This window comes from Chanos chanos, chromosome 10 (genome assembly GCF_902362185.1).
Source record: "Chanos chanos chromosome 10, fChaCha1.1, whole genome shotgun sequence".
Taxonomy (NCBI): Eukaryota; Metazoa; Chordata; class Actinopteri; order Gonorynchiformes; family Chanidae; genus Chanos; species Chanos chanos.
Window position 1 is genome coordinate 10416019 of NC_044504.1, and position 14835 is coordinate 10430853.

General features: G+C 39.3%; 1 protein-coding gene and 1 non-coding gene across 2 annotated transcripts in view; one reads left to right on the forward strand and one right to left on the reverse strand.

The window, feature by feature from the left end:
* Window positions 1–2032, reverse strand: part of vdra (vitamin D receptor a) — a 38683-nt gene extending 36651 nt beyond the window's left edge. The window contains exons 1-2 of the mRNA XM_030786473.1: window positions 1865–2032; window positions 1205–1337 (exon numbers count right to left, since the gene is read on the reverse strand). The gene's annotated coding sequence lies outside the window, so the exon portion shown is untranslated. The remainder of the gene's footprint in view (window positions 1–1204; window positions 1338–1864) is intronic.
* A 12339-nt stretch (window positions 2033–14371) lies between these two features.
* On the forward strand, window positions 14372–14443 carry trnaq-uug (transfer RNA glutamine (anticodon UUG)). The gene has a single exon. It is a non-coding gene; the product is annotated as a tRNA-Gln (tRNA).
* The last annotated feature ends 392 nt before the right edge of the window (window positions 14444–14835 follow it).

The following is a 14835-nucleotide window of genomic DNA, read 5'->3' on the forward strand; positions in this document are numbered from 1 at the left end:
CAGAGACTTCCTTGACCCTACATATTTAAGCAGCTGAGGGCCTTTATCGATCTACACGTATATGATGGCAAACATGCACACAGCTTACATACTTATGTAGTCAAAGACTTACACCTTCCTACATATCAATGCAGTCCGACCCCTTCAAAGCTTACATATTTCAGTAGTCAAAGAGACGCTTACAGAATAGTTACATCACAGGGATCAAGGGTTAGAGGCCAATTCCAAACAAATAAATAGAGCAAAGGCCAAAGGGGGCAAAGTTTTACTGGATCCCTTTACAATAAAAAATTTAAGCAATCATCATTTTTGGTTAGAACAGTTTTACGGAACAGTGTCTAACAAACAGATTTCATACTCGTTCTTACATCGAAAGTTTTACCTACGTCACAACCATAAGCCTATACTTCAACATATATTAGACGTTACAACTTATTTTAAAAACATCGACGTATGGATAGACGAAACAATATATTTAAGGTGTGTACTACTTGAAACAGTTTACTGACATTGAAACTGAACCACTTACGCTGCAAAGTGTTTTAATAGACTAGGAGATCGGAGTGACATATGTGAACAAGGAGGGCTTTGGAGCATTTTTGTAATTCTGTGCAACAGACTGATTTTCCGTGGCAGAAAAACAGGGACGCAGATGTTTCAGGCAATGTCCAGTACTATTGCTAAAAATTACATTAATATATTAAGAGAATATCTTGGGAAACAATCTCTTAGCGACTGACAAATTTAATCGTCAACTCCGTGGTCTTCATTACATCTATTTCCATAACGGCTTGAAGGCCTAAATGCGTTCTGACAGACCAAAGAAGATTTTAATTAAAAGGCTACATGTGCTCAAAACTTTAAAATGCTTATGGGACGCCATTCACATCATCGTCATTCGATGTAAATATTTAAACAATATTATTTCTAGTGAAAAAAGAAAAATGACAACAACCGCAGCATTTCTGACGCAGAGGACAAATCTTTTCGAAAATCGGCGAGAGCAAACTGATCATTTAGTTGTTTCACATGTCGGTACCTTTGCTTGCTGATCGAATTTGGTACTCTGAAAATGTTTTCACATACCGTAATATTCAGATTTCTAATACTGAAGGCCAACAATACTGCAGAAAAATGTGCACAATACAACATTACCATCAAAGCAAAAGAAGAGTAGTACGTTAAATCGTTCACGCTACATTACCTGATGAGACATCACAGTGTACTGCTGAGCTGCAGGGGCTGTTGTTGTTGAACTTGCCGCCAGGTCGACAAACTATCCACTATATGGCGAACTCTGGAAACGTTTCCCAAATCTGTTTCCAAAGCGATTGCAACTGCGTTAGCCAAAAGAAAAGAAAAACAATTTCGAAAACGGTAATGATCTCACGACAATCTTAAAGTGTAACAGATAAAGGAACTTCGAAAGACGACTAATCTAGCTAGTAGTTGAACTAACTAAGTAGTTGAACAGGAAACCTTCACCCTTCACATCAAGAAAACTCGTACTATACGGCTTTGGAATTTTACGAAGCTTAGTGGCTAGTTTGTTGGTAACCCAAAGAGCTTACGAACCAAGATTTCGATCAAAGTTATCCAAGCCTCAGCCAACGTTAACGTTAGTAGTTCTTATTTATTCAGTAAATCCGACTCAACAGTCGAAAGTGTAGCTGTCATGTTGGCTAGTTACATTGTTGGTTACATTGTTTATGTGTCAGCATGTGAAATACGAGCTAGCCAAGTGCGCTAGCTCGTCAGGCTCAAAAACTGCAATCGAACAAAAACATCCAAGTTCCTTCGCGGACTGGTACTGTTACAGGTCGAGATATATAGTTTAGAAGGATATGGTAAAAAGATACTTTACCAAAACGATTCCGTGTTGTTTTTCGTAACCTTTACATACACCCCAAAACAGGCCTAGCGCACAACTCACGTTAGTCCGCACGAAATATTTTTTTTTTTACACAGCCACCAAATAGGTGGTCATCCTTTCTGCTTTGTCCCGCCCTGTAGCTTCGTAGAGCCGCATATCTATAGACATATTACGGCCGACAGCCAATCTCAGCTAACTTATAGAAACACTCGGTGCGCTCATTGGATAAAACGTACGACAGCTCGACTTTGGTCAAATAGAATGTCTTTTAATGCATAGTGGGGAAACACCCCCCACCATATAGGGGTGTGTCTTGACGTCAGAAGTAACCAGTTAAGAGGTAAACAATTCGGCCCTTGTTAAATCCAGGGTGATATTTTGATGTATTTGAATTGAAAAAAAGGGCGCTTTGACTAGGCGACACGAGCATCGATATATTTTACGATGAAAAGACCAGATGTCAGTCTTAACCATGCACTCACTGGATAAACACAGTTTTTGTGAGAAAAATGTTGCCTGAAAGCATTTTAAAATGTTAATTTATTTGATTTCGTTTAACATATTGATGGAAGGAAGGTTCCGAGCGAAAGGAAAACTCTGACACGAGAGAATCTAAGTCTTTGCAGCACTGTAAATTGATGCCATACCCCGAGGGAAAGAATCTTGGGGTTAGCCAGACTGATTCAATGCACTGGCCTGTGTGGTGTTTCTGACAGAGAACCTGACTCTTATTCAGCAAACACTTCTGCAGAAGACTTATGAGTCTTTAGTATGTGTAAGTATTCAGAATGGGATTGAATGAGATCTTATTGCAGATAATAGGCTAGTTGCTGTATAGCAGGAAACTGGAAAGTACATTCAAACTTTTGACCCTCATCTGACCGCCTTTTTCTGTCTGTCTGACTCTCACACACACAGTTGAGGGACAATGTCACCACATGGTCCCTTATCCTTATGGAGTGTGTAGAACAGCACCCAACACACCCCCAGCCCCACCCCACCCACCAACACACATGCGCGTGCGCGCACACACACATACACACAGAAAGACTGGAGGAAGTTCCTGTCACCTGGGTGTGTCTTTTCAGCATAGACTGCAGAACTTATGGATCTTTCTTAGAATAAATGCATGTAGCTGGGAGCTGTGAAGTTGTGAGGGGTTATATAAACTTTGTGTGTGTGTGTGTGTGTATGTGTGTGTGTGTGTGTGTGTGCTGTAAGTTCACTGCCTGTATTCATGCGCCTCCACGTGAGTAGATGGTTTTGAATGTGTCTGCGAATGGGTAGGAGGGACATGTCTTCTCATATTTCAGCTTCCCCCCAGCCCCTGTGTGTCCGTATTTACATGCTTAAGAACATCTGTGTTTATGATTGCGTGAGTGCAATTATGGGTGAACCGACAATGATTTTAACATAAATGTGTGTACACATGATCAAACAAGATCGTGTGCATTTATTTCCTTTTTTCCTTCATGCGGTGCGCTTGTGTACATGCATGAGTGTGAGTCTGTGTGTGTGTGTCAGCACATGTTGGAATCTAGGCCATCAGTACGGCTTTGTGTCTGAGGGGTGGATCAGCGTCTGGGGGAAGGGCGAGGAGGCCTGAGGATGGTGGGAGGGGAGGGGGGATAGTAGGTGGGCTACAAAGTAGTTCCTGTGTCAAGGGTAAACTGCATGCTGCCAGGAAACAAGAAACTCTCTCTCTCTCTCTCTCTCTCTCTCTCTCACTCTCTCTCTCTCTCACACACACACACACACACACACACGCATACATTCCATGTCTTTCGTCCCATGTGCACACGCACACACAGGAAAATTCGTTTCATCAGCATACGGCAAGAGACATGGAGGTTCTCAATTTTACACAACCGTTCTGTGAGATGCATAGCAACCTAGATGTTACTAAATCAGCTGAGATAAGCTCGCCAACTCGCTAGCCTTACGTCAAATGCAGAAAAGCTGACCCCGGACCAGCTATTAACGGCACAGGAGTGAGTACTGTGTGCGTGTGAGAGTGTGCTTTAAATGACTTTCCATGTTTGCTCCGCTGCTTTTAACGCGTTAACCGCAAGAGTTGGTCAGCTACTCAGCTGTCCCTTTTTTAGGCCCAGGATCCACCCTGGTTCCAGCAGGAAACACAAATAGACATAGTCAGAGCATGCTTACCTGGCCTTTAAAATATTAGTACTGTTCTAAAGGCTGAAGGAAAGGGAATTAAAGGATACTACCTAGTACTTTGCTCCTAAAAACTGATCAGATACCACCGCAACAAAATCACAATACTGTACAAATCAACTATCATCCATTTTGGCTGCAGTGGTGAGATGTTTGAAATGACTGCCAAACATTGCCCCAAAAACCTTATTTAAAGATGGATTAAGTCAACGATAAAGCATGCAAAATGATCCTTGGAGTCATGATGTTTGAAGGGACAGTTATTTGATGCTGTAAGCATTAAGTGGGTGCTCAAATCACTGTCATAGCAAAGTGGAGTAGCTTCCCGTGTTTTGGCAGCTGTCCCATCCTCATTAAACCATACGGGAAATGTTTGAAAGACATTTCCACGCAATTGAGCTCTACAGGATACAAGAACAGGCAGCGCCAGGCAGACTTTTTCCACAGGCAGGAAGTGTACATGGTTCTGTACGCACACACACACACACACATACACACACACACACACACACACTACAGCACAACAAAATACGTTGTCTTTAGGGATGGTGTGGTTCTATGGCCATAAAGTTTCCTTTATGATGTCTGTTCTTATGATGTGTATATCAGTTATTTTAGAGTGCTGACAGAGTGAGATAGAGAGAGAGAGACAAAGAGAAACTAGTCATCAGTAAAACCTTTGTCTCCACTGATTCTAATAATTCACTAACACACCTGCTGCCTTAAACTGAAATTGAAATCACAATATAAACAGAGAAACAAAAAATAAAGCCCCACAGTAGATTCTTGAGTTGTTAGTGATTCATCTACATATTGTATTTGAGTCAAAGGATTTTGCAGCACAAAAATGTTGTGAGAGAATTCAAATAATTCTGTCCAAACACATTTGTTGGAATAATAGGGTCTCAAAGTGAAACATTTTTCAGCTACTTTAGTATAAATACATTTTTGTCAAGAATAATGATATCTAAACTCAAGAAAATGATTCCAACAAGACTTTCAAAACTGCTTACAAATTATTAATGAGGACATTTACTATCCGTAACTAAAGTTTCTTCAGAACATTTGCTTACAAGAAAATGTAACTGTTAGTATGTACAATGCACATCATTGGAAGATAAAACAGAAGATCTACAGGCTTTTGTTAATATCTCTGTGCGTTTTGTTCTTTTCATGAATATGTCAGCAGATGCATTCAGACTTCTTTCTGCCCTGTTAGGCTATTTTATCTCTTTGCTCTAGTTTTTTGTCCCTCAGCCTTTTGACTTTGTCCTGTATCACCGCTTGTCATATTACTGTTCGTTTTCACTCGTTGTTCTTTGTGGCTGATTGGCTGGTTTATAAATCCAGAGGTCCATTTACAGATGTGACCTCAGAACTCAGTGTGTTATTATTCTTCATGTAGTGTGTGTGTTTGTGTGTGTGTGTGTGTGTGTGTGTGTGTGTAAACATGAAATAATGAACTTTCTGCACTGTTTATTTCTCACACCTTTTAAACCACCAAGCTAATGATCAGTGGGCAGTACACAGTCTAAGACACTCAAGCAGATAACAGGCAGTGGACAGCTCTTGTCCAATACCGCCAATGACAAATAGAGTCAAGAGTTAATGTATGTTGAACTTTAATACTGTTTGGCTGCTCAACCCAGAATGTGGGACACACAGTGATCATGTAATAAAACAAGGCAAATACAAAAATTGCCAATGATCTCTGAGAAATTCAGTTTTAAATTTGATTGTCTATATATGTATTGGAAATGAGATATTTCAGATCTCTGTCTTACCACGGAGGATCTGTCTGAATTGAGGGGTTCTATGAGTTTATGTTTGGATTTGTTGATGGAATTCTTACCTTGGCTGTTTTCCCTTTCATGATTTGTGTTCCAAATCAAAGGACACGTGTAAGTAATTAGGATGTTATTTATTTAACTTTTATGGTATCTGTTTACAGAGGATAAAAAAGACATTATATGTCAAGCTTAAAAAGAAATGAGTTGAGTCAGCTCCTTGTAATAGCGTCATGCATGACACACTCATTGTTGTGTCAGAAAAAAAAAAATAGATTTATAATGACATGACAACTGGCCTCTGCCAGTTGGCAAAGATTTTACACATTCCAACTTGACTGCATTTTGTACTGTTCAGGATAACTAGGAATGTTACATATTTCCCTTCCCTGAAACATTAGGATATTGCATATTTTGTGGAGGACTGGCTTGGTTAAACGAACAACAACAACAAAAAAAAAACAGAGGTCATGTTTCTCATATCATATCGTCCTTTCCTCTTAACATGGATGCCCTGCACGGAATCTGGTTCTGTGTTAAAATAGCGACAAAACTGATCGCTGCAAAAATCGGACCAGAATAAACGCTGAAGAAGGGAGCAGAAATGTTAGGAGAGACGGAAGAGGAGCAGAGCGCGGAGAGCAGTGTCAAGGGTTGCACAATGTTGTCCACAAAATGGTGACCCTCCTCTCCCCATCGCCCTGTAGTCCTTGGAGCATAGACAAATGAGGCACCAGATCTGTGACAGTCATCCATAAACACACACTCCAGCAGGGGTCAAGGTGCAAATCGAGCATGTGATCCTTTCAGAGAGAAAGAGAGAGAGGCAGGAGTAGAGAAGGAGTAGATAAAGGGGGTTAAAAAACATGTCAGCTGACAATGAATGGAAGTGAAGATTGATTATCGGTTTAAAACTGACTAAAAAACAAAGTCTCTGTGAGTGAACAGGGCAAATATTCAGCCTGTAGCACAGCTGAAATGTGAGATGTTTAGAACTACTTTGCAGACTGTGCAGGTAAAAAAAAAAAAAAACTGCCATGACTACTCAATGAGTATCGTTTTCCCTGCATTAACACACATGTATGCCTGCATGTACAAATATACATAATGTAATCAGCATTTCAACTGCTGCTGTTTTACTAGTACTTCTACTGCTATTTTACCCACAGCAAAATAAGAATAAATAATATAGAACTTATTTTCAGTAATAATATTGTCATCTTTTTATGTGCAGTTTTGTATAGATCTAAATTGGATGTCAGTCACAGATTACAGAAAACAGATCACTGATCACAGGTTATAAATAAAACAGAGTTTTGGTGTTCAGATGGTCTGATAATTAAATGTACTGTCAATGGAATCACTTGCAGTCTTCCTGAGCCGTAATCTTGTAAGATCACACCTGTTGAGAGCTTAAATGGTGAGGATCCTTTGCTCCATTTGGCAGTGACAAGGATCAGTGCTCAAAGTAACCGGATGTGTCTCTGATTACATTCACCTTTTTCCTTTTCCATAGCACATTTATGCTTATTTTAATGAGTGTTCAGTAAGAAAGATCCTCAGAGAATAAATACATACAAAATTGCATTGCCACACTCGTTGGTAGCAAACTGATTCTAAACATTGTTATGCAGACAAATTTGTAAATGTATAATTTACAGAAAACTTGTTGAGAGATGTATTAAGCAAAAGTGAATCCATGCTGGCTTTCTGACAGACAATTTTTTTGTACCAGGCTTGAAATGAATGTTACATTAGCAAACATGTTACATGAGTATCTCACCAGTGACAGTATTTTACAAATGTATGATGATGACAATGCTGATTTTTATTATTATTGTTGTTGTTGTTGTTGTTGTTATTATTATTATTATTTTACTATTAGTAGTAGTCTGTCCCCAAGGCTGTTGGACTGATTAGCTTGTTTGAGAACTGCTTAAAAGCACAAGAGATGACAGGCCACCAGACCAGTTTAAAATGTGCAGAGGGAACACACAAAAAAAGGTTCAGTGTTTCCGTCCCGATTTCAAGCTTAGGAAGAGCTTTTCTCCAGACACAAACAACAACCCACACATTCATATTTCTATTAAACCCCATTTGTAATCAAACACCGTAAATAAAAGATGAGTCAAATGGAATAGTTTTAATATCTAATGATTTTTTTTCTCTCCATATTTCTGTCCGGTGATTAAGATTAGGAAAAAGGGAGAGAAAAGGCTGGCAGTCCGATGTAATCAGTCTGCTTTTCCAGGGTTATACATAGAAAATTACAACTTTCTCTGCCAATGTCTGTGGACACTGCCCTTGGAAGAACAACCAAGGGAAGATGAGCTGAGGGAGCAAAACAAGGAGATACAGATCCTTAGGAGAGGAGTGAGAAGGCCAGGCCAACCAAAGCAAACCTCTCGCCAGCCTGTGGTAGCCCCCGTCTTTCATTTTTCTCTTCCGTTCTTGTTTACAACGCAGTGAAGTGGCTTTGCTTTGCCAAAGCTGTGATGCAACGTGGGCAGCATGTCTATTTTTAAGGGAGGCTGGTGAGAGTGTCCTGGCAGCCAGGCTTGGCCCCGAAACGCTCGGACAAGTCAATGTTTAACTGTTCAGGCTATTTGTGTCACAAGTACCCCTCTTCTAACTTTGACCCACCTGGAGTTTTAGTCTCTCTCTCTCTCTTTCTCTCTCTCTCTCTCTCTGTTAGTGAGTGCAGCAATTGTGTGTGTGTGTGTGTGTGTGTGTGTGTGTGTGTGTGTGTGTGTGAGTACATCTTACATAATACGGGCGTAGATTAACTCTTCCCTCCTTTCCTGCCCCAGACAGTTCCCTCCTTTCTCTCTCTCTCTCTTTCTAATTATAGTTATTGCTAGGGCATTAGTGACTCTAATATGAATTCTACTCATACCGCTGATGATTACTGATATACTAACAAAGCTGTTACTAAGAATATTACCTTACACCACAACTGCTCCCACTGTTATTAATGGTAATACAAATGAAAGTCAAGTAAATGAAAAACAATAAATGACTGGCCTCTCGAATCATGATCGGTTGTTTGTATTGAGCAGCGTGTTTGGCTGTGGACTCATCTCCTGACAGGATTCTTAACCTCTCCACATCATCTAATTTACGTGGTCCCCCCTCCCTTGCATACTCCAGGTCATGATCCCTGGCCTGTTAATGCTGAAGAATTCTTTGTTCTAGTGGAGGATGTTCTTGGCAGCGAAGAAAATGTTTGATGCTGTTTGCAACACGTTAAATACTTGTGATTTGTGACTCATGCTCGTGATTATTGTGAAAAAAAAAAATCACAAATCACAAGTTGCATATCATGTTACTGTTCCCTGAATTAAAAGTCATTATATTGGTTTGTATGTTTTAAAAAAAAATTAATAACTGTTAAACAAAATACAGATTGCTGACTTTTTGGGAGGTTGGAAAAAATAGTGCTGAGATTTCAAGTAGAGGATCGTTACAAAAAAAATATATGATATGAAACAAACCAAATATGTAATTCTTTTCTTGTTTCTTGTGGATTGTAAAATCATCCAGATGTATTTGGGATTACAACATTCATCTAATATTTTTAAAAGTTCTTACATTAGGCATCATATCAGCTCATGTTTCACCAGAAATAGTACACATTCTGCTAGTAAAAAACTCTATAAACTCTGGTCTCTAGGCATTTTGTACTACTCCTCTGAGGGACTGTCTTTTACAGTGTGGGTATTTCTTGTGTAATGTCACATGTAAGGTCAAGTGACAAACAAAAGTACAGTCTAGAGCAGCCAGAGCCTTAAAATGACAAACAGAGGCACAACCCACAGAAGTCAAAGTACTGGAGCAAAACACTGGATTTGACAGCAGAAGCGTAAACAAAACCAACCAACCTCAAGTGAACTACTGGCCAATGGTTTCTCAGTGGCCACAGTAGCACCGTATAAATCATGTTTCATAATCAACCTCATATTATAAAATAGCATAAAACAGACATGTATAGCTTGGAAAAATACATCCATAAGAACAATTTTCTTGTTCAAAAACCCTTAGAGAGAGACATATCAGGAATTAAGAATGATTCCAGCACTGTTTCTGCCTCTCTGTTACAAATATATACAATGTAAATTCCAAAATTAAACAGTATGCATTAATATGCTCTCAGGGAATCATTTATTTTTTTTAAAACAGAGTGTATTCTCGGAAATACATATTCTCTACATGCTGGTCAAAATACAATTTCTATTTATTAACATAAATATTATTTATTAACGTTCATTGCGAAGGACACATTTGTTAGGTAAATAAAAAAAAACACTGATATAATTTTGAAAAGAAACAGCAATATCAAGGGACTGCCCAAGTTCTTAAATACTTCAGTATTTTGTAAATCTTAAATATTCAATATCCTACATTATAATTTGGTTTGACTTGATAACAGATTTCTGTATTTTCCGTTTTAGAGGTAAACATAACAAGAACAGACACTGAATACACCAAGTCAAATGCATGCTGTACACATACACACATGATCTGAGCACAGTGAAAAGGCATTGTAGGTTCTATGGCGGTGGCAGAACCCTAATGATGTGCCATGTGACTGTTGCATAAGTTTGAGATATTTTGCTCAAACCATGGACATTTATTCTCCAGTTCTGTAGCCACACTCCACCAGTAAATCTCTACTGTTTGCTCTTGAGTGCTCAACATAGGTATGTCTCTACCAGCACTGTGTGCTCTGCTCCGACTTCATTCTGTTTGCTCTATTGGGTTGAGGTGTGCTTCTATACACAAGACCACTGTGTGTGTGTGTGTGTGAGACAGACAGAGAGAGAGAGAAAGAGAGAGAGAGAGAGAGAGAGATGGGAGCTGCTGATGGACTCAAGTGAATATAATGATCCATGATCAAAGGAGCAAGTCTGTGTGAGATGTCACACAGATTACCTCATCACTGCCCTGCCCCCTCTGCTGTGCACAGCCAATCAGTACAGACCATCAGCAGACATGCTGGGTTACAGTAAAACTATAACTTTACATGAAGTTACATGAAACACTTATCACCATACAGGTAAAATGCATTTGTTGAAGAGGGAAAGATCAGGAGCTTCTTATTTGGTGACCTGACTGGTTGAGGATTGAGAATTAAAGGTGTTTGATTTAAGGGGTTTGGAAAGAGGAGACAATTCAATATATTCTTACTTAATGTCTATGGACTCAGAAATCTTTTCATCAGAACACACGCACACAAAGACTCACTCTTAAAGCTCCTTGAGGACACTGTGTTGGATTGGAAATCCAGATTAGTCAACAGTCTAGGAAACTCCAATTAGGCAAAAGTTGAGATTAACACTAATCACTCAAATGAGATAGTCTGGGATCAAGAACTGCCAGTGAGGAGATGCAGTTATTTACACACTCTTGAATCACATGACTACACAATGCTCAAAATTCAAAGACAGAATTTTTTTTTTTACAAAAGTAAAGTTTTATTAGTCACACATTATCACACAGTGACGATAACACTGTCCATTGAGTTTTTTAATTCATGTTACCAATGTAACATGTTAAACCAACCAATCATGTCTAAGGATTTGATGCAATGGACCAATGAATGTTCAAGCTGGTAAACAGCCAGCTACTTACACAGGGACTTTCTCTCTCTCCCTCTCTCTCTCTCTCTCTCTCTCTCTCTCTCACATGAATGGTGAGCACAGTCTGTTCAGGTCTTTCAAGGTGGCTGGTCCTCAGTCTACCTCCTGACCATATGTGCATTTTGGTGAAATTCTCCTCTGCCTAACCAGCCTGTTTACAGGTATGGGTGCCATTTTAACCAGTCCTATGCTTGGTCATATGCCCCCCCCCACCCCCACCCCCCATCAGATAAGCAGTTAGAACAAAGAACATTTGCGAAATAGGGTTTACACAATCCACTGCTTTTAAATTTTAAACCCATTTAAAATCTACAAACTTCATGTTTTAATATTTTTCCCATAATATGATCGCCCAAGAGGCTTTCTCAGTTAAATGATTTGCCCCTAGAACTGTCAGGATTATTCCCTGGATAATGCTTGACTTCAGATGAAAAAACAAAGAGCAGGTGTGTAGCTTGAGTCGAAAAGGTTTTGTATAGTCACTAACGCCATCTTCTGGTGCAAATGATAAATGAGAGCACGACATGTTCTTCCTCTCTTTTTTCTTGCTTTCACCGACATTTCTGCTATGAATCTCTCTCTCTCTCTCTTTTTTTTTCATTAAACAGAACACACCCATCCACATCCTAGTCTCATAGCAATGGAAAGAATGAAAAACAAATCAGCAGCAACAGCGACATTAACATAATGTTAACATTAACATTAACAATATTTAAACACACGTAAAAATGGCTAAATTATTCAAAACTTCATGCCGTAAAATAATTGAAGTAATCTAGCAATGTAAGCCATTTAAACACTAGTAACATACGTCGTCACTCACGTCGTCCAATTTTGTAGAATACTTTGGGGTTGGTACATGAATAGACACAGCGAAACCTCTCTCTCTCTTCTAGGTTTTTAAACTGAAGCGGAACAAAGCATTAGACTGCAACGAACTCCTTGCAGGCGTGCTGTCCAGTGCCACTACAAAATCACACCCAACCATCATTTTCAACGGAAAAGGTTTTTTTTTTAAAGAATGTTTTCTTTCGGGATTAAAAAGATAATGATGTGAGATAAACAGGGGTTACGTCAAAAGGATATATAGGCCTATCTCAGGTTAATTAAATTATTCATTCCTATAGGCCTATTCCAGGAAACGTCTCCACTTTATGTATATATTCATTTAAATATTTCTTGTTACGCCTTTATATATCTGTTATATTAATTAATTATTAATTAAAACACTGCTGAGTTTTTTCTTCTTTTAGCCAAATGATGTCTGATAGATAACTAAAAGAAATAAATACGTTGAGTGAACACATAAGAACTTGACAAACAGGGTGACATGCTGCAATAAAACTCAACAATTTCCCGGCAAATATCATCGCCCTAGCCTCAAGAACGTCCTGTTGTGACATGTCTAGACGGTGTCATGGGGGAAAATGTCCATTTAGAACAAGTCAACCTCTTATGGCCTTGAAAGAAATATGCAGCTAGCTCTCCGAATGATCAGGTGCGACCATATTCAACCACGCATACTTTAAAATGGAGTGTACAAAGGTATTAGGCCTACAGCTCAAAATCGCACACATTTATACCCGGATTTAGAGATATCATTCATGAATGAATTGGTCAAAGGTCAGTCCTCTTGACCGAGTCTAGGAGTTTGGTTGTGACTGTTAATGACCCAAAAATGTAGGTGCACATTTTGACATAAGAATTTAACTGATAGCCAAACGACTGTAGACGGTCAGATTGCCTTGGAGGAATATATGTCGGTCCAAGATAAATGTTACAGATACTGTTTCAAAAGATCAAAGGAATTAACAAAATGTACAGTCTACAATGAAGGATGGAATGAAGGAGTGGGCTAATTGAGACGCATTAGTATGTTTCTTGGCTTCAGATGAAAAGCCAAACATCAAAGTGAGGCGACATTTTAGTTAATTATTCTGGTCCAACCCAAAGTCGATCCATTGACCGGCGGAGGTCAGAAAAGACCTACTTTTTCATTTTGTTGTAAACGCGAGGTTCCACAGTGAACGCTGGATCAATTTAGATCAACTGTAAAAAACGGGGGTTGGTGGTGTAATACGGGTTTTGTCTGTAATCCTTCCGTACCGTCATCTCTCTTGCTTGCAAATTAAATCTTTATTTACAGTAAGCGCAAGACAAACTCGAGAGCAGCAGTGCTTCAGTGTGATCGACCATTCGTTTGATATGAGTGAATTATGCATTGCATCCCTCTCTTAAACAACTTTGGTTGAGACCATGAGATTACCCAGATTAAATTATTGAGGCATCATTCGAGACCATTGTTAAATCACACTGAACACATCATAATACACGTAGTTATCAAAGGGGGCACTCAATATTAATGCACTATAGCAGTTTAAGCTTGAAACCTTATTAAACTTGAATGAGCCTTATGACAAGGCTCAAGCGAATGTAAACGAATATATACCACAGCATGGAAAGGAAACAGGAGATTAGAATGGAAGACGATTCAGAACTCTAGAGCACCAATCCCTTTTCACCCATCTTAAAGAAAATCAGGTGGGGAAATTTCTTGATTAACTATTTTGTTACACTGGGTCAGCTAGCAGTTCATTACAAGTCGGACCACATTTAATTGTATTGTATCATTAATATAATTAATAAATATAACTGAAAGGTTTTAAGACGGAGCATTGCAAGTGGATGTAATTAACGGTGGACTGTGAAATTACACAGTCACATTACATGCAGATCACAGTAAAGGCTGGCTTTGTATGTTATGCGCTCACAACGCTCGATCGTTTATTTTCACAGAAAAAAAAAGGATTAAGTGCTCAAAGATTACAACATAGCTACACTGCAAGTGGCGGCGTGTTACCTGTTGTAATGACATTTGTGTGTCATTGGCGCTCACCGGTCCCATGGTGTAATGGTTAGCACTCTGGACTTTGAATCCAGCGATCCGAGTTCAAATCTCGGTGGGACCTCGTCGTTTTAGCTTGTGATCTCTCGCAACTATACGGTATGATACCCTGAAGAGTGACTGAAAACCGGTCTCTTCTAGCTACAGTTTCATATGAAACATAAAATATCGTAGACTGCTGGAGCTGATAAACATATTCCCCCAGATCAGGGGTGGGCAAATCCAGTCCTGGAGGGCCATGGTCCTGCTGTTTTTCTTGTCGACCAACTAAATACAGTCTCTGATTGGCTGAAGAGCATGCACACCTGTTTTCAAAGTGAAAATCAACAGATAGCTAAGAGGTGAAAACAAAAACCGGCAGGACACCGGCCCTCCAGGACTGGATTTGCCCACCCCTGCCCCAGATGTTCCATTGAGTCTGACTAATGGATCTATAGAAGACGACTCCAATGGGAA